Raw genomic sequence first — 14,478 nt, 5'->3', positions numbered from 1 at the left:
GCGTGAGGCAGGTATTTGGGGAACCACATGGTTTGTCTGCAGACGTTCCAATGACCTTTCAACTCAAAGATTATATCAAGCTGTCTACAAATCACATTGTCTATGTAAAATTTTCTCTTTCATTTTATGGCTCCCATGTCTCCTCTCCCATCTGCCAGGGTTGTGGTTCAGATAATCTGATTTTTTTTTCCTGAAATATCATGGAATAAATCTACATAAAGCCTCAAGGTTTCAGAGCTACCCAGGTTCCAGACAGGAAGTAAACCACTAGCCCTCGGGAAGCCTCCTTCAGCCGGGCCAGGATTCTATAAAGTCCCTCCCAAGTTAAATTCTCTGGCCTCGCGGCAGGTGGATACTCAGAACACGCGGAAGAGCACGAAAGCTCCTGCCAACTTTTCCCCACCCCAATTTGTCCCCCGCTTCTTCCCCACCCTCTTCTTCCCATCCCTCTCCGTAAAACATCCTGTGGATGTTGGCTGGAATTTTCCCCTTGAGGAAAGCTGAGGAATAATTCACCTCCAGAGGGTTTGCCTGGAGGAACCGCAGGAGACAAAGTCCAAATCTGCCCCACTCTCCCCCGTAACCAGGTTGGCCACAGGAGAGGGCAATGGGGTCTGCTTCTCCCGCAGCCACTGGCCCGCCGCCAGCGAAGGGCTCCTCGTCCATTCCTCCCCGCTCCCCTCAGGCCAAGTTTATAGTGCGGGCAGCGCTGCCCTCTAGCGTTGGCAACTGGGAGCCCTGGGGCGCCGTCAGCTCCAGAATTTCTCTTTTACAGCCTGAGCAAGACCTGAAGCACCTCGGAGCTCCGGCCCCCTGTTCTCGTCCACCACCCCACCCCCCGCACTGCACCCCGGCCCACCTCTTCATCCCACCCACCCCCTTCTCCTTTCAAGGGTGTCCTGGAGGGCTGCAACCTACCGGTGGATTTAACAGACGGCCCCCCGTTCCTGCTCCTCCTCCTGTCCTTCTCCTCCTCCCCGCTCTCGCTCTCGCCTCCTCTTCCAGTCGGGGCGCCCAGACTTGGCGGAACGCAGCGCCTGCCGCCCTGCGCGCCGCGCTCCCGGCCCCTTCTCGCCGCAGCCCGGGGTCACCGCGGGGGCAAAGGGCGCCCGAGGGGCCGGCGCCCGGGCTCGACGCGCCCCGAAGCTGGGTGCCGTGAGAAGCGGCGCTTTGGTAAAGCTCGAGAGGAAAAGGAGCGGTTCGGAGTGAGACTTCAGGAATCACCGGACGCCCGGGTTTGCCTAGTGCGCGGCGGCTGCGCGCACCGTCCACAAGGTGAGGAGTGCACGCCTTCCGGTACGGCCTCGGCCTCCCCTTGACCCCGTCCCGAGGCAGAGGCTCGCGCTCGGGCTCGGGCTGGCGGATTTCTGACCGGTCTGAGGCTCAAAGGCGACGGGGGTTAGGGCCCGGGGAGGGCGACTACGGGGGTCGCCCAGGCACCGTGCCTGCCTCTGGACTTCTTAGCACGGGACACGGTTCTCGATCAAACAGTCCTCCAAATGTGTGAAGCTGAGTGTCGACACTGTGTAGAACTGTGCTTTGAGAATTTTATACGGCTTCCTTGCAAAAGGATTTGAGGCGGCTTAAAAATTAAGTAAAGGTGGAAAAGGGGTGCTTGGAGGAAGGAACTTGGGTGGCAGTCCGGCGGAGAGGGGTATGCTGTGGGGACCGCGGGAGGACGAGGGGGAATGCAGAGCCAACGCTGATGGAAAAACCTTTGATTAGAAAGGAATGCACGGTTGCTCCTGCGGTCAGAAAACAGTGATGTGCACCTGAGAAAGAAAATACCCAGGTGGGGAGGTGATGGGGCTGACTCATTTTCTTAAATTACCAAATAAAGCATGGAAATGCGAGTGAAGACGGGAAGTTTAGTCTTAAGCTATTTCCACCCAGTACTGAAAGGTGAGAGACTGGCCCCCTACGTAGTGAAAATGAAAGGGAATTGAAGCTAAAAGGAAGTGGTTCCTGCTCCTATCTCAGGCTCATACAAGGTTGTGCGTTATTAAAATATCATATACTTTTATGTGTTTCCGTCTGCGTCCAGTTTGGGGTAAGACCTTGTATTCAACCTAACCCTGCTTGTCCTTGAGTTAGAAGGATGAAGCAGAGGGTGTCAGCCTCCCAGGGTGCTTCTTCCTAACCTTCCTTATTGTCCTTCCGTGCTTCCTGCACCAAATCTCCCAGAGTCTGGGAGGGACTAATCGATGGTCAAATGGATTGGGGGAGGGGTTTTTTCCCAAAATAATTCAGGGTTCTCTTACCATTTTTCTCTCACTCCCAGCTCCAAGCAGTATATGCTCAGATCTGAACTTGACATTGCTCCACAATATATGTTTGCCATAGTTATACACTCAGATGCAATGTGCATGACCGTAAACACCCAGGGTGGACTTGTGAATCCGGGACTTCCCTGAATTAACCCTGTTCAAGGGTCAGGAAGCAGGGGCCTGGGTCTGGTTCCCTGTGCAGTCTCTTCCATGGGGAACATATTAGAAATACATATTTGAAATACAGAGGAGATTATGAGCCAGCCTTTCTTCTCTTGCTGGTGTACTTGTTTACCTGCTGAATTCAATGAGATGACCCTGTCTTCAACAAATAAATGAGTAGAAGCATCTGAGGGCAGTTTAGCAAATGCAGAAAATATGCCTGCCTGCCTGCCTGCCTGCCTTTTTCCTCCCTTCAGAAATTTAGCCCCCGGACCACAGAACTGTGAAAATGAAGCAGGCCTCCTAAATGGGGCTCAGCTCAATTTCTGTAATCATGTTTAAAGCAAAGTATGCTGCTTATTTCTAAAATTGCATAGCACCTCCACTACTAACCATTTTGCTGCATAGAAGTGGGAGAAGTACTTCTGCCAGGTATTTCATCACTAGAGACCTATACAGAGAAGCTCATTCACATCCTGATTCATCGTTGTTGATAGAACTTAACTATCATGTCATCATCACCTGGTATGGGCTGTCGAAGCCCAAGGGTTGCTGCAGATCTCATGATGAGCTGGAAAGAGCTGGAAGAGTTCAAAAAAATAATGTAGCTGAGACTCAGATTCTCAGAATCTTGTTTCATGCACGCCCAGACATTCCTTTTGGTGGTCATTGTTCCTTTCGGGAAGATATACAGGGATGAAGACTTCACAGATTATTTTCATAGTAAAAAGTATTCAAATTAGCCGTTTATGTCCACCAGCTGACAAATTTAAAATTCCATGGAAATCAACATAGTAAACTCAAGTTTTCCTTCTCTTCTCCTGCCCATGGTGACTTTACACAGGGCATATTCCCAGACCAGTGCTCCTGGCACACCGTGCCCTTAGGCACATGTTGAGACATGAGCCATCACCTCCTTTGCAACTCTCCCTGCTATCACTTTTTTTTTTTTTAATAAATTTATTTATTTATTTATTTATTTATTTATTTATGGCTGTGTTGGGTCTTCGTTTCTGTGTGAGGGCTTTCTCCAGTTGCGGCGAGCGGGGACCACTCCTCATCGCGGTGCGCGGGCCTCTCACTGTCGCGGCCTCTCCCATTGCAGAGCACAGGCTCCAGACGCGCAGGCTCAGTAGTTGTGGCTCACGGGCCTAGCCGCTCCGCGGCATGTGGGATCTTCCCAGACCGGGGCACGAACCCGTGTCCCCTGCATTGGCAGGCGGATTCCCAACCACTGCGCCACCAGGGAAGCCCCCCCTGCCATCACTTTTTAAGTTTATTTTATTTTATTCATTTATTTAATTTTTGGCTGCATTGGGTCTTCGCTGCTTCCCTTCGGGCTTTCTCTAGTTGCGGTGAGCAGGGGCTACTCTTCATTGTGGTGTGCGGGCTTCTCATTGCGGTGGCTTCTCTTGTTGTGGAGCACGGGCTCTAGGGGTGCGGGCTTCAGTAGTTGTGGCGCGCGGGCTTCAGTAGTTGTGGCTCACGGGCTCTAGAGTGCAGGCTCAGTAGTTGTGGCACATGGGCTTAGTTGCTCCGTGGCATGTGGGATCTTCCCAGACCAGGGCTTGAACCCATGTCCCCTGCATTGGCAGGCGGATTCTTTTTTTGTTTTGTTTTGTTTTGTTTATTTATTTATTTATTTATTTATTTATTTGGCTGTGTTGGGTCTTCGTTTCTGTGCGAGGGCTTCCTCTAGCTGCAGCAAGCGGGGGCCACTCTTCATCGCGGTGTGCGGGCCTCTCACTATCGTGGCCTCTCTTGTTGCAGAGCACAGGCTCCAGACGCGCAGGCTCAGTAGTTGTGGCTCACGGGCCTAGTTGCTCCGCGGCATGTGGGATCTTCCCAGACCAGGGCTCGAACCCGTGTCCCCTGCATTAGCAGGCAGATTCTCAACCACTGCGTCACCAGGGAAGTGGCAGGCGGATTCTTAACCACTGCGCCACCAGGGAAGCCCTCCCTGATATCACTCTTGTTAGCCTTTCTGGTATCTATTCAGAAACACCTGCTCCCCATTTCTTCTTATTGATGCCTGGTCAGCATCAATCATGTAAATAAATTTCTATTCTTTGGAGGAAAATAGCCTAGGTTCTCAGAGATGGGACCTAGGAAGAGACAAAAATCCAGGACACATCTTTAGCCCAGATGACACTGCAATATGTTTCCATTCCCTGCTGTTTGATGAGATTCTTACTGGAGAGTGAAGTGAAATATGTCTCTAGTGGCACCTTGTCCCCAGCTGGCTCAAGTACCTCCCCATGGACGTATTAAACCACGCCCGATCACCACCACCACCACCAGGATCTCAAGGCTTCAAATCGAAAGTAGATCCCTTTGCAGAAAACCTCAGGCCCTGACCTTCTGGGTTATCTTTGCACTAATCAAGCATCTGATTTCCACGCCTCACCTGTATACACGTGTCATTTTTTCATGTTTCTGTAGTCTTTCTTGGAACTTTATTTCTATACTGTCCTTCAAAAGTACAAGATTTAAGTCTAATATTTTAATATAGAGAGGGCTTCTCTCTTATTTCCATAGGCTTATTTACATGAGAAAATAAGCTCGAGGCTGCTCAAGTGGTGAATTTCAACCAAATACGGATTTACTGTTCATACCACATTTTATCAAGGCCATCTCATGGCAGAGGTGAATCTGGGCATGTTATGCTTTATGCTCCTTTCTGCTCCACCTCCCACATTTTTATGCATGGGAAATTATATGAACATTAATTGCAGGGAAAGACTGAAGATGAGTATGCTGTATGGGTGAGGAGAGGGGTAGATGGCTGGATAGGGAAGAGAAAAGGCGGGGAAATGGGGCAGTGGCTCTTTAGAGCATCTGACTTCTCCTGTTTTCTCCTCCCTGAGTTATTTTCTAAAACTAGTACTGGGGCCTCTAAAGCTTGGGGCCAGTCATCCTTCCAAAGTCTATCTTCCTAGGAATGAAAGGACTTTCATCCATATCCCATCACCTTTTAATAATTTGGTATTTGTTTCCACATTTTGTGGATAAGAAACTGAGAACCAGAATTTACAGAGATCATTCAGTCAGTTGGCATATTCCTGAATCACAACAAATTGGCAAAATCTTTGAGAATTCTGTTTCTGATACAGTTTGATTCTGATTTTATTTTTCATTTTTAGTTTATTGTTTGTTCGTTTGTTTCATCCACTGTGGATTACCTGGTCACTATGGTCTTTGTCCTAATAGATTTCAGTGCTTTTAGTTCTGAAAAATGCACATAACCAGAAGAACACTTGTAATAGGTTTGTTGTTAGAGCTCTCTCCTGGTCACCAGTTCTCAACATGTGCAGTTGTAGGATTAGGAAGACAAAATCCTTTGGAAGAAGCTATAAAACCCAATCCTTCTACACGTGGATCATTTTAAGTTGTAAGAGGAATGAGCATCTCAAGATTTTAGTTATCAGTACAGACCAGATGGAAGGTCTTTATGAAATCTGGCTTGAGAAAGAAAGCATTTTTAGAGTAAGAAGGTAATATTTTGAAAGATAGCAGCCAATAGCAGCAGCAGCTTGCAGTTTTAAAGCTCTCAGATCCTTCTAATGACCCCATCTACCAAAAATGCCCAGGTAAAGTAAAACCAGACCCTGAGAAATGTCTTTCCTTATCTGCAGCCGTTCTTTATCCCTTTTTCAAATAATGGGCATATGGTGATGTTTCCAAGGGATCTGGGAAGGATCTGACTTAAACTTGAAAGTATGGGTTTGGTTGGGGCAGCTTGCCCGAGAAAGTCAAATTTGTGTCAAGATCTGTATTCTTGGGAATCAAAGACAAGCCAAAGTGTCTTTTTGGAGTAAACTCTGCCTAATAGTGAGATTGATAGGCAATACCTCCCAGAAAATGACTTCAGCTACAGTATTATAGTAATGTGCAGAGTTTTCATAAGCCCATTCATATATGGTGGAAGGGGGAAAAGAGGAGGGAACTAATGTATGATGAGTATCTGCAATGCTTCAGGAATTGTGCTAAGAACTGCACATATATTCTTTTATTTAATGCTCACAAAAGCACTGCAGGATAAGTATTATCAACCCCTACAATTCATTCATTCATTTAAAAACTACATTTGTCATCCAACTGCAGGACCTGCTGTCCTTTTCAGGAAGCTGCAAAAAATCCAGAGTGAGTGACGTGAATACACACAAGGGGAATAGCTAGAGAGAAGCTTTGAAAAGAATGTTGGTTGTGGAGGGGATCCTATGACTTTGGACTTTACTCTGTAGGCCTGGGGGAATCATTACAGAATTTGTAAATGTATTTAAATGTATTAATTAAGAATAATATACATACAAAAAGTGTACAAATCATAAATGTTAAGCTCAATGACCTTTCTCAAAGTGAACATACCCAGGTAACTAACGACCACCAAGATAAGAAATAGAACCTCTTCACTACACAAATCCCTTCTGTCCCCACCCCATCACTCCTTCACCCTCCTCCCTAAATGTAACCCCTACCTGCCTTCCAACATCATAAATTATTTTAAGCTTTATATACACATAAATCACATAGAATGGTCTCTTTTGTGATTTGGCTCAATCTTATACTCATGAGATTTATTCTTGTGGATGGTGATACCAGTAGCTTGGCAATTTGTTACTGTGGTTGAAATCGCATTGCATTGTATGAATGTGCCACAGTTTAATGAATTATTCTACTGTTGATGGGCATTTGGGTTGTTTCCAGGTTTCTAAACCTGGTGACTAATGTTTCCTTTCACCAAGACTGAGAGCACAGGAGAATGAGTAAAAACGCATTTGTTGGCTCTCAGAAGGTTAAAAGAATTGCCAGATTTGGGACTTCCCTGGCGGTCCAGTGGTTAAGACTCCACGCTTCCAATGCAGGGGGCGTGGGTTTGATCCCTGGTCGGGGAACTCCCACATGACGCGGGGTGCGGCCAAAAAAAAAAAAAAAGAATTGCCCCAGTCTGTTCTTATGCCACAAGCACTCTGTCCCCTGGCTCCCCCCATGCCCCTTCCTCCTGCCCCAGCAGCCCTCACACCCCGAATTATAATGGGAACCTCAAAGGGAACGTGAACTACATATTTCCTGAGCTGGTGACCTGTGAATCATTTGCTTTCCCTTCAGTTTTACCTCCTTTCAGCGGCGCAATTCCAAACAAAGAAGGAGATGATGAGGAATCAACTAAAACTTTTTTTTTTTACCTTTTAGACTACAAGACAGAATTCAGGGCAAGAGAATGGAAATAAAGGAAGTAGAATGTAGAGAGCCTAGTCTTGTTCTGGTTGGTTCAGGAGGACTGACCCAGTTAAAATGTGCAGAGTGGCAGATGCCAGCACTTCACGAAAGACAAGCACTATCTGAAAATGCAGTTAGACCTCCAATGGGCTGTGTACTTGGCTTTGCTGGGGACCTGTCACGGGTCAGGCTTTCCAAGAAACACACGCTGAGATGGGATTTATGGTACAGGATGTGTATCAGGGAATGCCCAGGGGAACCACACCAGAGGAAGGGGAGGAAGCAGGATTGGGCAGAGGGAGAAGCTGAGCTGCAATGTGGGCCTCCGGGGGGTGTGTGAGCATTCTAGAATGATCCACCAGAGTTGTCCCAAGCTGGGCCACAAGGGTCAGGCTTCCCAACCTTTCCTCCCACGGGAACTGAAAGTGGCTGCCCTGAGAAGGGCACAACCCAGCTCTCTGCAGCTGAGGACATTCCTGAAAGGGCTGTCCTGACCCAAACCCAGCGGCCTGGCTACAAGCCCTTTCTTTTTTTTTTTCTTTTTTTTAATTTTTAAAAAAAATTTTATTGGAGTATAGTTGATTTACAATGTTGTGTTAGTTTCAGGTGTACAGCGAAGTGAATCAGTTATACATATACATATATCCCCTCTTTTTAAGATTCTTTTCCCATATAGGCCATTACAGAGTGCTGAAAAGAGTTCCCTGTGCTATACAGTAGGTCCTTATTAGTCACCTATTTCATATATCGTAGTGTGTGTATGTCAATTCCAACCTCCCAGTTTATCCCTACCCCCTTTTCCCCCCTGGTAACCATAAGTTTGTTTCCTACATCTGTAACTCTATTTCTGTTTTGTAGGTAAGTTCATTTGTACCCTTTTTTTAGATTCCACATACAAGCGATATCATATGATATTTGTCTTTCTCTGTCTGGCTTACTTCACTCAGTATGACGATCTCTACGTCCATCCATGTTGCTGCAAATGTACAAGCCCTTTCTTGAAGGAGAGATCTGGGCAGCGAGTCTCTGTGTCCATCTCAGGACATTTTTTTATATGGACTCCAACTAGAGAGGGTTAAACTAGATAACTTTCCAGGCTGCTCCTTCTAACTGTGAGATCTGCATTGACTTTCTTCATTATACCCAGGTTTCTAAGCCACTGAAGAGCTTACAAAGTGTTGTAACTAATTTGCCAATTTGCCTTTCATCTCTCCTCCCTACCATTTCAGCAAGTAAATACATCACTTAAACCACTCAAAGAAGAAGGGCGGCAAGACCCCCTATAAACACACGTGACCCCTTGATGCAGAGCTTCTCTTAAGAAGGTGGAGAGGGTGTACTGCCAACTGTCTTCAGTAGTAACCTTTTAGATGATCCTAAAGGGACTGTGTGTGTGTGTGCGCATGTGTGCGCACGCGCGTGTGTGCATGCCTGTAATGGTGATGCCCGTATTTAACGCTTGAGAAAGACTTTGCTGTAACTGCTCCTTTATAACTGGACCTGCCTGAAGACTGAAATATAATAGAAAAACTGCTCATGAAAACCTCTCCTTACTATCTCTGCCTATTCAACTCAGTTAACATGCTATCCTGTAGAGGGGTTTTTGTTGTACATCTTTACAAGGGACTGGATGATACTTATCAGTTTGAAGAACCTCTCGGAGCAGATTCTGCTGGGGAAACCCCTGCTCACACACCACACACAGCAGCCCCTGAGCTGGAAACTCTGCCTCTGACCTCATGATTCATTCCATTTTGCCTTTAATGCTGGGGCTGTTGCTCCCAGCTTTCCCATGACTGTATTTAGTGAATCCCTACCAAGGGCCTCTCCCCAACACTTTTGTGACCCAGAGAGGGCAGAATTACACTCTGCATCCATCCGAGCTCCATTCCTGGGTCCTATTTGCTTTTCCTCCCACTGTTTGGTCTCCTTTCAAAAATAGTTTTAGTGTCTGCAAAAGCATCATTACGAAGGAAACACAGTCTGTTAAGAAAATGTCATTAGTTTTTGGTCTTCACTGTGTTAATTTTCTCCAACATTCTTACTTCAGTTCTCCAGTTTGCTTTTCTTGATTGCAATCTGACGCCTCCCCCCCGCCTTATTACCTAAAGTAAGTTCTTTGATCGCTCTGGGCCTTGGTTTTCCCATCTCTAACATAAGAATGACAATTCCTGCCTTCTAGACCTACTGTGAGGAGTAAAGAAAGGGTAGTGTAACATAGGCTGTGAAGAAATGGAGGTATTATTACAATCACTATCTTCATTATTATTCCTGTGTGGGGTGTTGTAGAAATAATCCTGACCTAAGTTTAGGTGAAGGATGTGGCGCTGGTCTTGTACAAAATAAACAGTGATGGATCCAGGCTGAGTTCCACTGCCCTGAACCCTGTCGGCAAGAATTTTTCCTCTTTTAATTACTAAACTTTGCCTCAGATCAGCCCCAGAGCATGCTCTTGTGGGCTGCTTTCTCCAGCCACTCCATCTCCACACTCTGGATCCACTCACAAATCCCTCCTCTGTACATGCAGGAGAAGAGACTGGTCCCAGGGTGGAATTGTGGAGTTGCATTTGTCGTTGCTCTGTACCTAGAAAGTCACATGATTCTGCATGCTCTGTAGTGATGCCTCTTAAACCTCAGGTGCCTGGGCCCCACCTGCAAAGCTACTAATCAGTAGGGTGGGGAGGGCAAGAATTTTCATTTCTCACAATCTCCCAGTGATGTTGATGCTGCTTGTCTGCACACTGCACTTTGGGTAGCATGGATCTGGGTGGGTGGCGGGGGTGAGGGGGGTGGCCACGGGGTCAGCACGCCATACAAAAGAAAATGTTTTTGTCACAGCGAAAGAAACAGAAAACGTATAAGGGAACTCATCTCAAAGAACTACAACCCAGATTAGAGGTGTGTCATCTTTAAGCAAGAAAACATTTTGCTGTCATGTTGCAAATACTTTATTACCGCAGTCTTCTTTGTGGGGAAAGCAAACTTCCTTTTAAAATGAGCAAAAATATCACATCAGTGAGCCAATGTTCATCTCAAGGGCTACCAAAAGTTTACAAAATTCAATATATATTCATAATTTTTTTAAAAACTAGTAAACTGGAAGTAGAAGAAATAAATTTATTAATAAACTAGAAACAGTAAAGAACAGTTTTTCACAGTAAGAACATCTTTCTCAAACAATAGCCAACATCATGCTTTTTGGTAAAACACTATAACGATAAGACAAGGATGCCTGCTAATACTACCATTATTTAACTTTCATCTAAATCTTCTAATCAATGTGGAAGGAAGGAAGGAAGGAAGGGAGGGAAGCAAAGAAAAGAGAAAAAGAAAAAAAAGAAGACTAGAAAAGAGGTGTTATAAATACTGGTCAGGCTGTAGCTGTATTATTATTTATAGATGATGTGATTATCTACTAGGAAAACTCAAGTGAATAAATGAAAAGTGCCATTAAAAAGAATGGAGGAACTCACGAAGATGAGTATACAAAAATATACAGAAGCCAATAGCTTGCCTAATTGGCAACAATATTATTGTAGGGATATCTACAAAGCTTGCAAATCACTGGGGAGAAAACAGGCCTGAGAAATGTCAGAAGATTCTGTCAGAGTCCAAGAAGAATGGGAAATGAAAGCCCACCTCATCTGAAGAAGCTGAAGGAAGAGGACCCTGCAGGAAGGGACTTCACATTCCAAAACTCATCTCCATGAATTCTGTAATATTTATCACTCCATGGTTTCTGACCATACCATGTGGCACTCTAATTCTCTCCTGTATTACCATAAATGAAAAAGAACAGTATCCTTAGTTAAGTAGCTTACATCTTTTTTGTTTGGTTTTCCCCCCTTTTAAATTTTTATACAATTTTTAAAGGTTACACTCCATTTACAGTTACTACAAAATATTGGCTATATTCCCCATGCTGTACAATACATCCTTGTAGCCTACCTTATACCCAAAAGTTTGTACCTCCTACTCTCCGACTCCTATATTGCCCCTCCCCCTCCCACTGGTAACCACTTGTTTGTTCTCTATATCTGTGGGTCTGCTTCTTTTTTGTTATATTCACTAGTCTGTTGTATTTTTTGGATTCCACATATAAGTGATATCATACAGTATTTGTCTTTCTCTGTCTAACTTATTTCACTTAGCATAACGCCCTCCAAGTCCATCTATGTTGCTGCAAATGGCAAAATTTTGTTCTTTTTTATGGCTGAGTAGTATTCCATTGTGTATATACACACACACACCCCACGTCTTCTTTTTTTTGTTGTTTTTTGTTTTTGGCCACTCCCCATGACATGTGGGATCTTAGTTCCCTGACCAGGGATCAAACCCACGCCTTCTGCATTGGAAGGCAGAGTCTTAACCACTGGACCACCAGGGAAGTCCCTATACCATGTCTTCTTTATCCATTCATCTACCGATGAACACTTAGTTTGCTTCCATATCTTAGCAATTGTAAATAATACTGCTATGAACATTGGGGTGCCTGTATCTTTTCGAATTAGTGTTTTTGATTTTTCAAATATATACCCAGGAGTGGAATTGCTGGGTCATAAGGTAGTTCTATTTTCAGTATTTTGAGAAACCTTCATACTGTTTTCCACAGTGGCTGCACCAATTTACATTCCTACTTATTATGTATGAGGGTTCCCTTTTCTTCACATCCTTGCCAACATTTGTTATTTGTGCTCTTTTTGATGATAAGTAGCTTACCTCTTAAAACTTTATTTCATGGTGCAGATTTTAATGTTGAACTCTGCCCTTCTCAAAGAAATTTTTGTCACCTGGCAGAAGAAGGGGACATTTAGTAATCCATAAATACTCCCCTACCATATAGTCCAGCATAATTTAAGTAAACATTCAAGGAAAGAAGCAGAGTTTCCTCTTTCATTATGTTTTCATTTGAACTGTTTTAACTTTCTGATCATTCTGTCCCTCTGAACCTAATTCAGTTCCTTACGAAGATGGTCTAAAAAAAAATCAAGTATTAAATATGACATTTTATTAGTAGTGGTCAATTACCAAATAAATTTACAGGATACATTCATATTGGCAAGCATATTTCATAGATTCTAAACTAGTAAAGTAGTGTAATCTCCTCACCCTTTCTGTGACATGATAAGCCTGTTTCTAAGGCCACCTGAGGCCTCACCTGATGTCCAAGGCATTGGAGGACCAAAATGTGCTGACCCCAGGATTTGGCAACTTACATATAAGTGAAGCATCTTATCAAGAAGGCATGAAGATGACTTTAGAGGAAACAAAAATCTCCAAGCTCACGAGTCTTGCTTGGTTTTCAGCTTGGTAGCAGAAGCAGTGCTCTTGTGATGCAGATAGAGCGGTTTTCCCCAGCACATCCGTGGCGATTTATACCTTTACCAAAAAGGTGGCCAGCCAGGTCCCACTGATTTTTGGATAATCTCTCATATTGCCTTAGTGTACTGAGTGCCTCTTTCTCAGACATATTTAACACTGACATGCACTTAGTTAATAATTTATGGTTCATACTATTGTTAATACAATTGCTACACATTACTGTTATTATATTAAAACATGTGGTATTAGTAGCATATGGTTTGCCGGTTTAATAAAAATGAGCATGAATCTAAGGGTGAGGATGCATGGAGCAAAGACTTAAGGTCAGAGAACCTGGATTAACATCCCAGCCTCCTGGCTTGTGAGCTTCATGGTTTGTCACCATTACTGTTGGACAATAATACCTGCCCTGCCACCTCTAGAGAAGTTTCTCAAATCAGTGCGTGCTGTAGGAATTCATCCTTTACATGATCACCTGTGTTAAGTCAAACTGCATCTTGTCTTCCTCCAAGGGGACAATTCAGCATGGAACTCAAGCTCTGGAGTTCAGCGAGCCAGGTTCAAATCCCAGCTCAGCCACTTGTTAACTGCTTGCTTTGAGGAAAATTACTTACCTCTCTAAACCTTAATGTCTTCATTTGTTAGACAGGGCTGGCATAATAGTACTACCTCATAGGGCTACAATGGGAATTTAAAATATGTATTAGTTATCCATTGCTGCATAACAAATTACCCCAAAGCCTAATGGCTTAAAACAACAGATTTTCATTATTTCAGGGTTTATGTGGGTTGGGAATCTGGGCATGGTTTAGCTGGGTCCTCTGGCTCAGATTTCTCACAAGGCTGCAATCAAAGGGTCAACCAGGAGTGCAGACATCTCAAGGGGCAACTGAGGGAAGATATGCTTTCAGACTTACTCATGTAGCTATTGACAAGCCTCAGATACTGGCTGGCCAGAGACTTAGGTTCACTGTCACATGGACCTCTCTATAGAGCTATTATCAACACGGCTTGCTTCTCCCAGGTGTTGCAGCTTGCTTTCCCCAGAGCTAGGGCTGAGAGTGAGAGATTCCAAGATGGAAGCCACAGTCTTTTTATAACCTTATCTCAGAAGTGACATCCCATCACTTGGGCTGTACTCTGTTTGTTAGAGACAAGACACTAGTTCCAGCCCATACTCAGGGGAGGGATTTACACAGGGGCATGAGTACCAGGAGGAACAGATCACTGAGGTCCCCTTTAAGGCTGCCTACCACAATATGATGATATATGAAAAGTTGTTTGATAAAGACTCAAGTCAGTATCAGCTGCTATTACTACCTCACAGTACTGTTCTTAGACTGAAATTAGAAGCTATGTAATCTATCAGAATATATGTAAAAGGAATTTGTAAAATGTAAAGATCCTTGCAAAATAAAGATTTTATTAGTTTTATAACATTGAAAATCTACTTCCAAATTATAGGTGGTGATATAAAAACAGCAAATCAAGGAGTAAGTGACCTGAA

General features: G+C 44.4%; 1 protein-coding gene across 1 annotated transcript in view; it reads left to right on the top strand.

Annotated features, from left to right (window-relative positions):
- The first annotated feature begins 802 nt into the window (after window positions 1-802).
- Window positions 803-14,478, top strand: part of HTR1E (5-hydroxytryptamine receptor 1E) — an 84,833-nt gene continuing 71,157 nt past the window's right edge. The window contains exon 1 of the mRNA XM_082405994.1: window positions 803-1,275. The gene's annotated coding sequence lies outside the window, so the exon portion shown is untranslated. The remainder of the gene's footprint in view (window positions 1,276-14,478) is intronic.

This window comes from Balaenoptera borealis (assembly GCF_965194805.1).
Source record: "Balaenoptera borealis genome assembly, chromosome: 9".
NCBI classification, from domain to species: Eukaryota; Metazoa; Chordata; class Mammalia; order Artiodactyla; family Balaenopteridae; genus Balaenoptera; species Balaenoptera borealis.
This window is presented reverse-complemented; position numbering and strand designations above follow the sequence as displayed.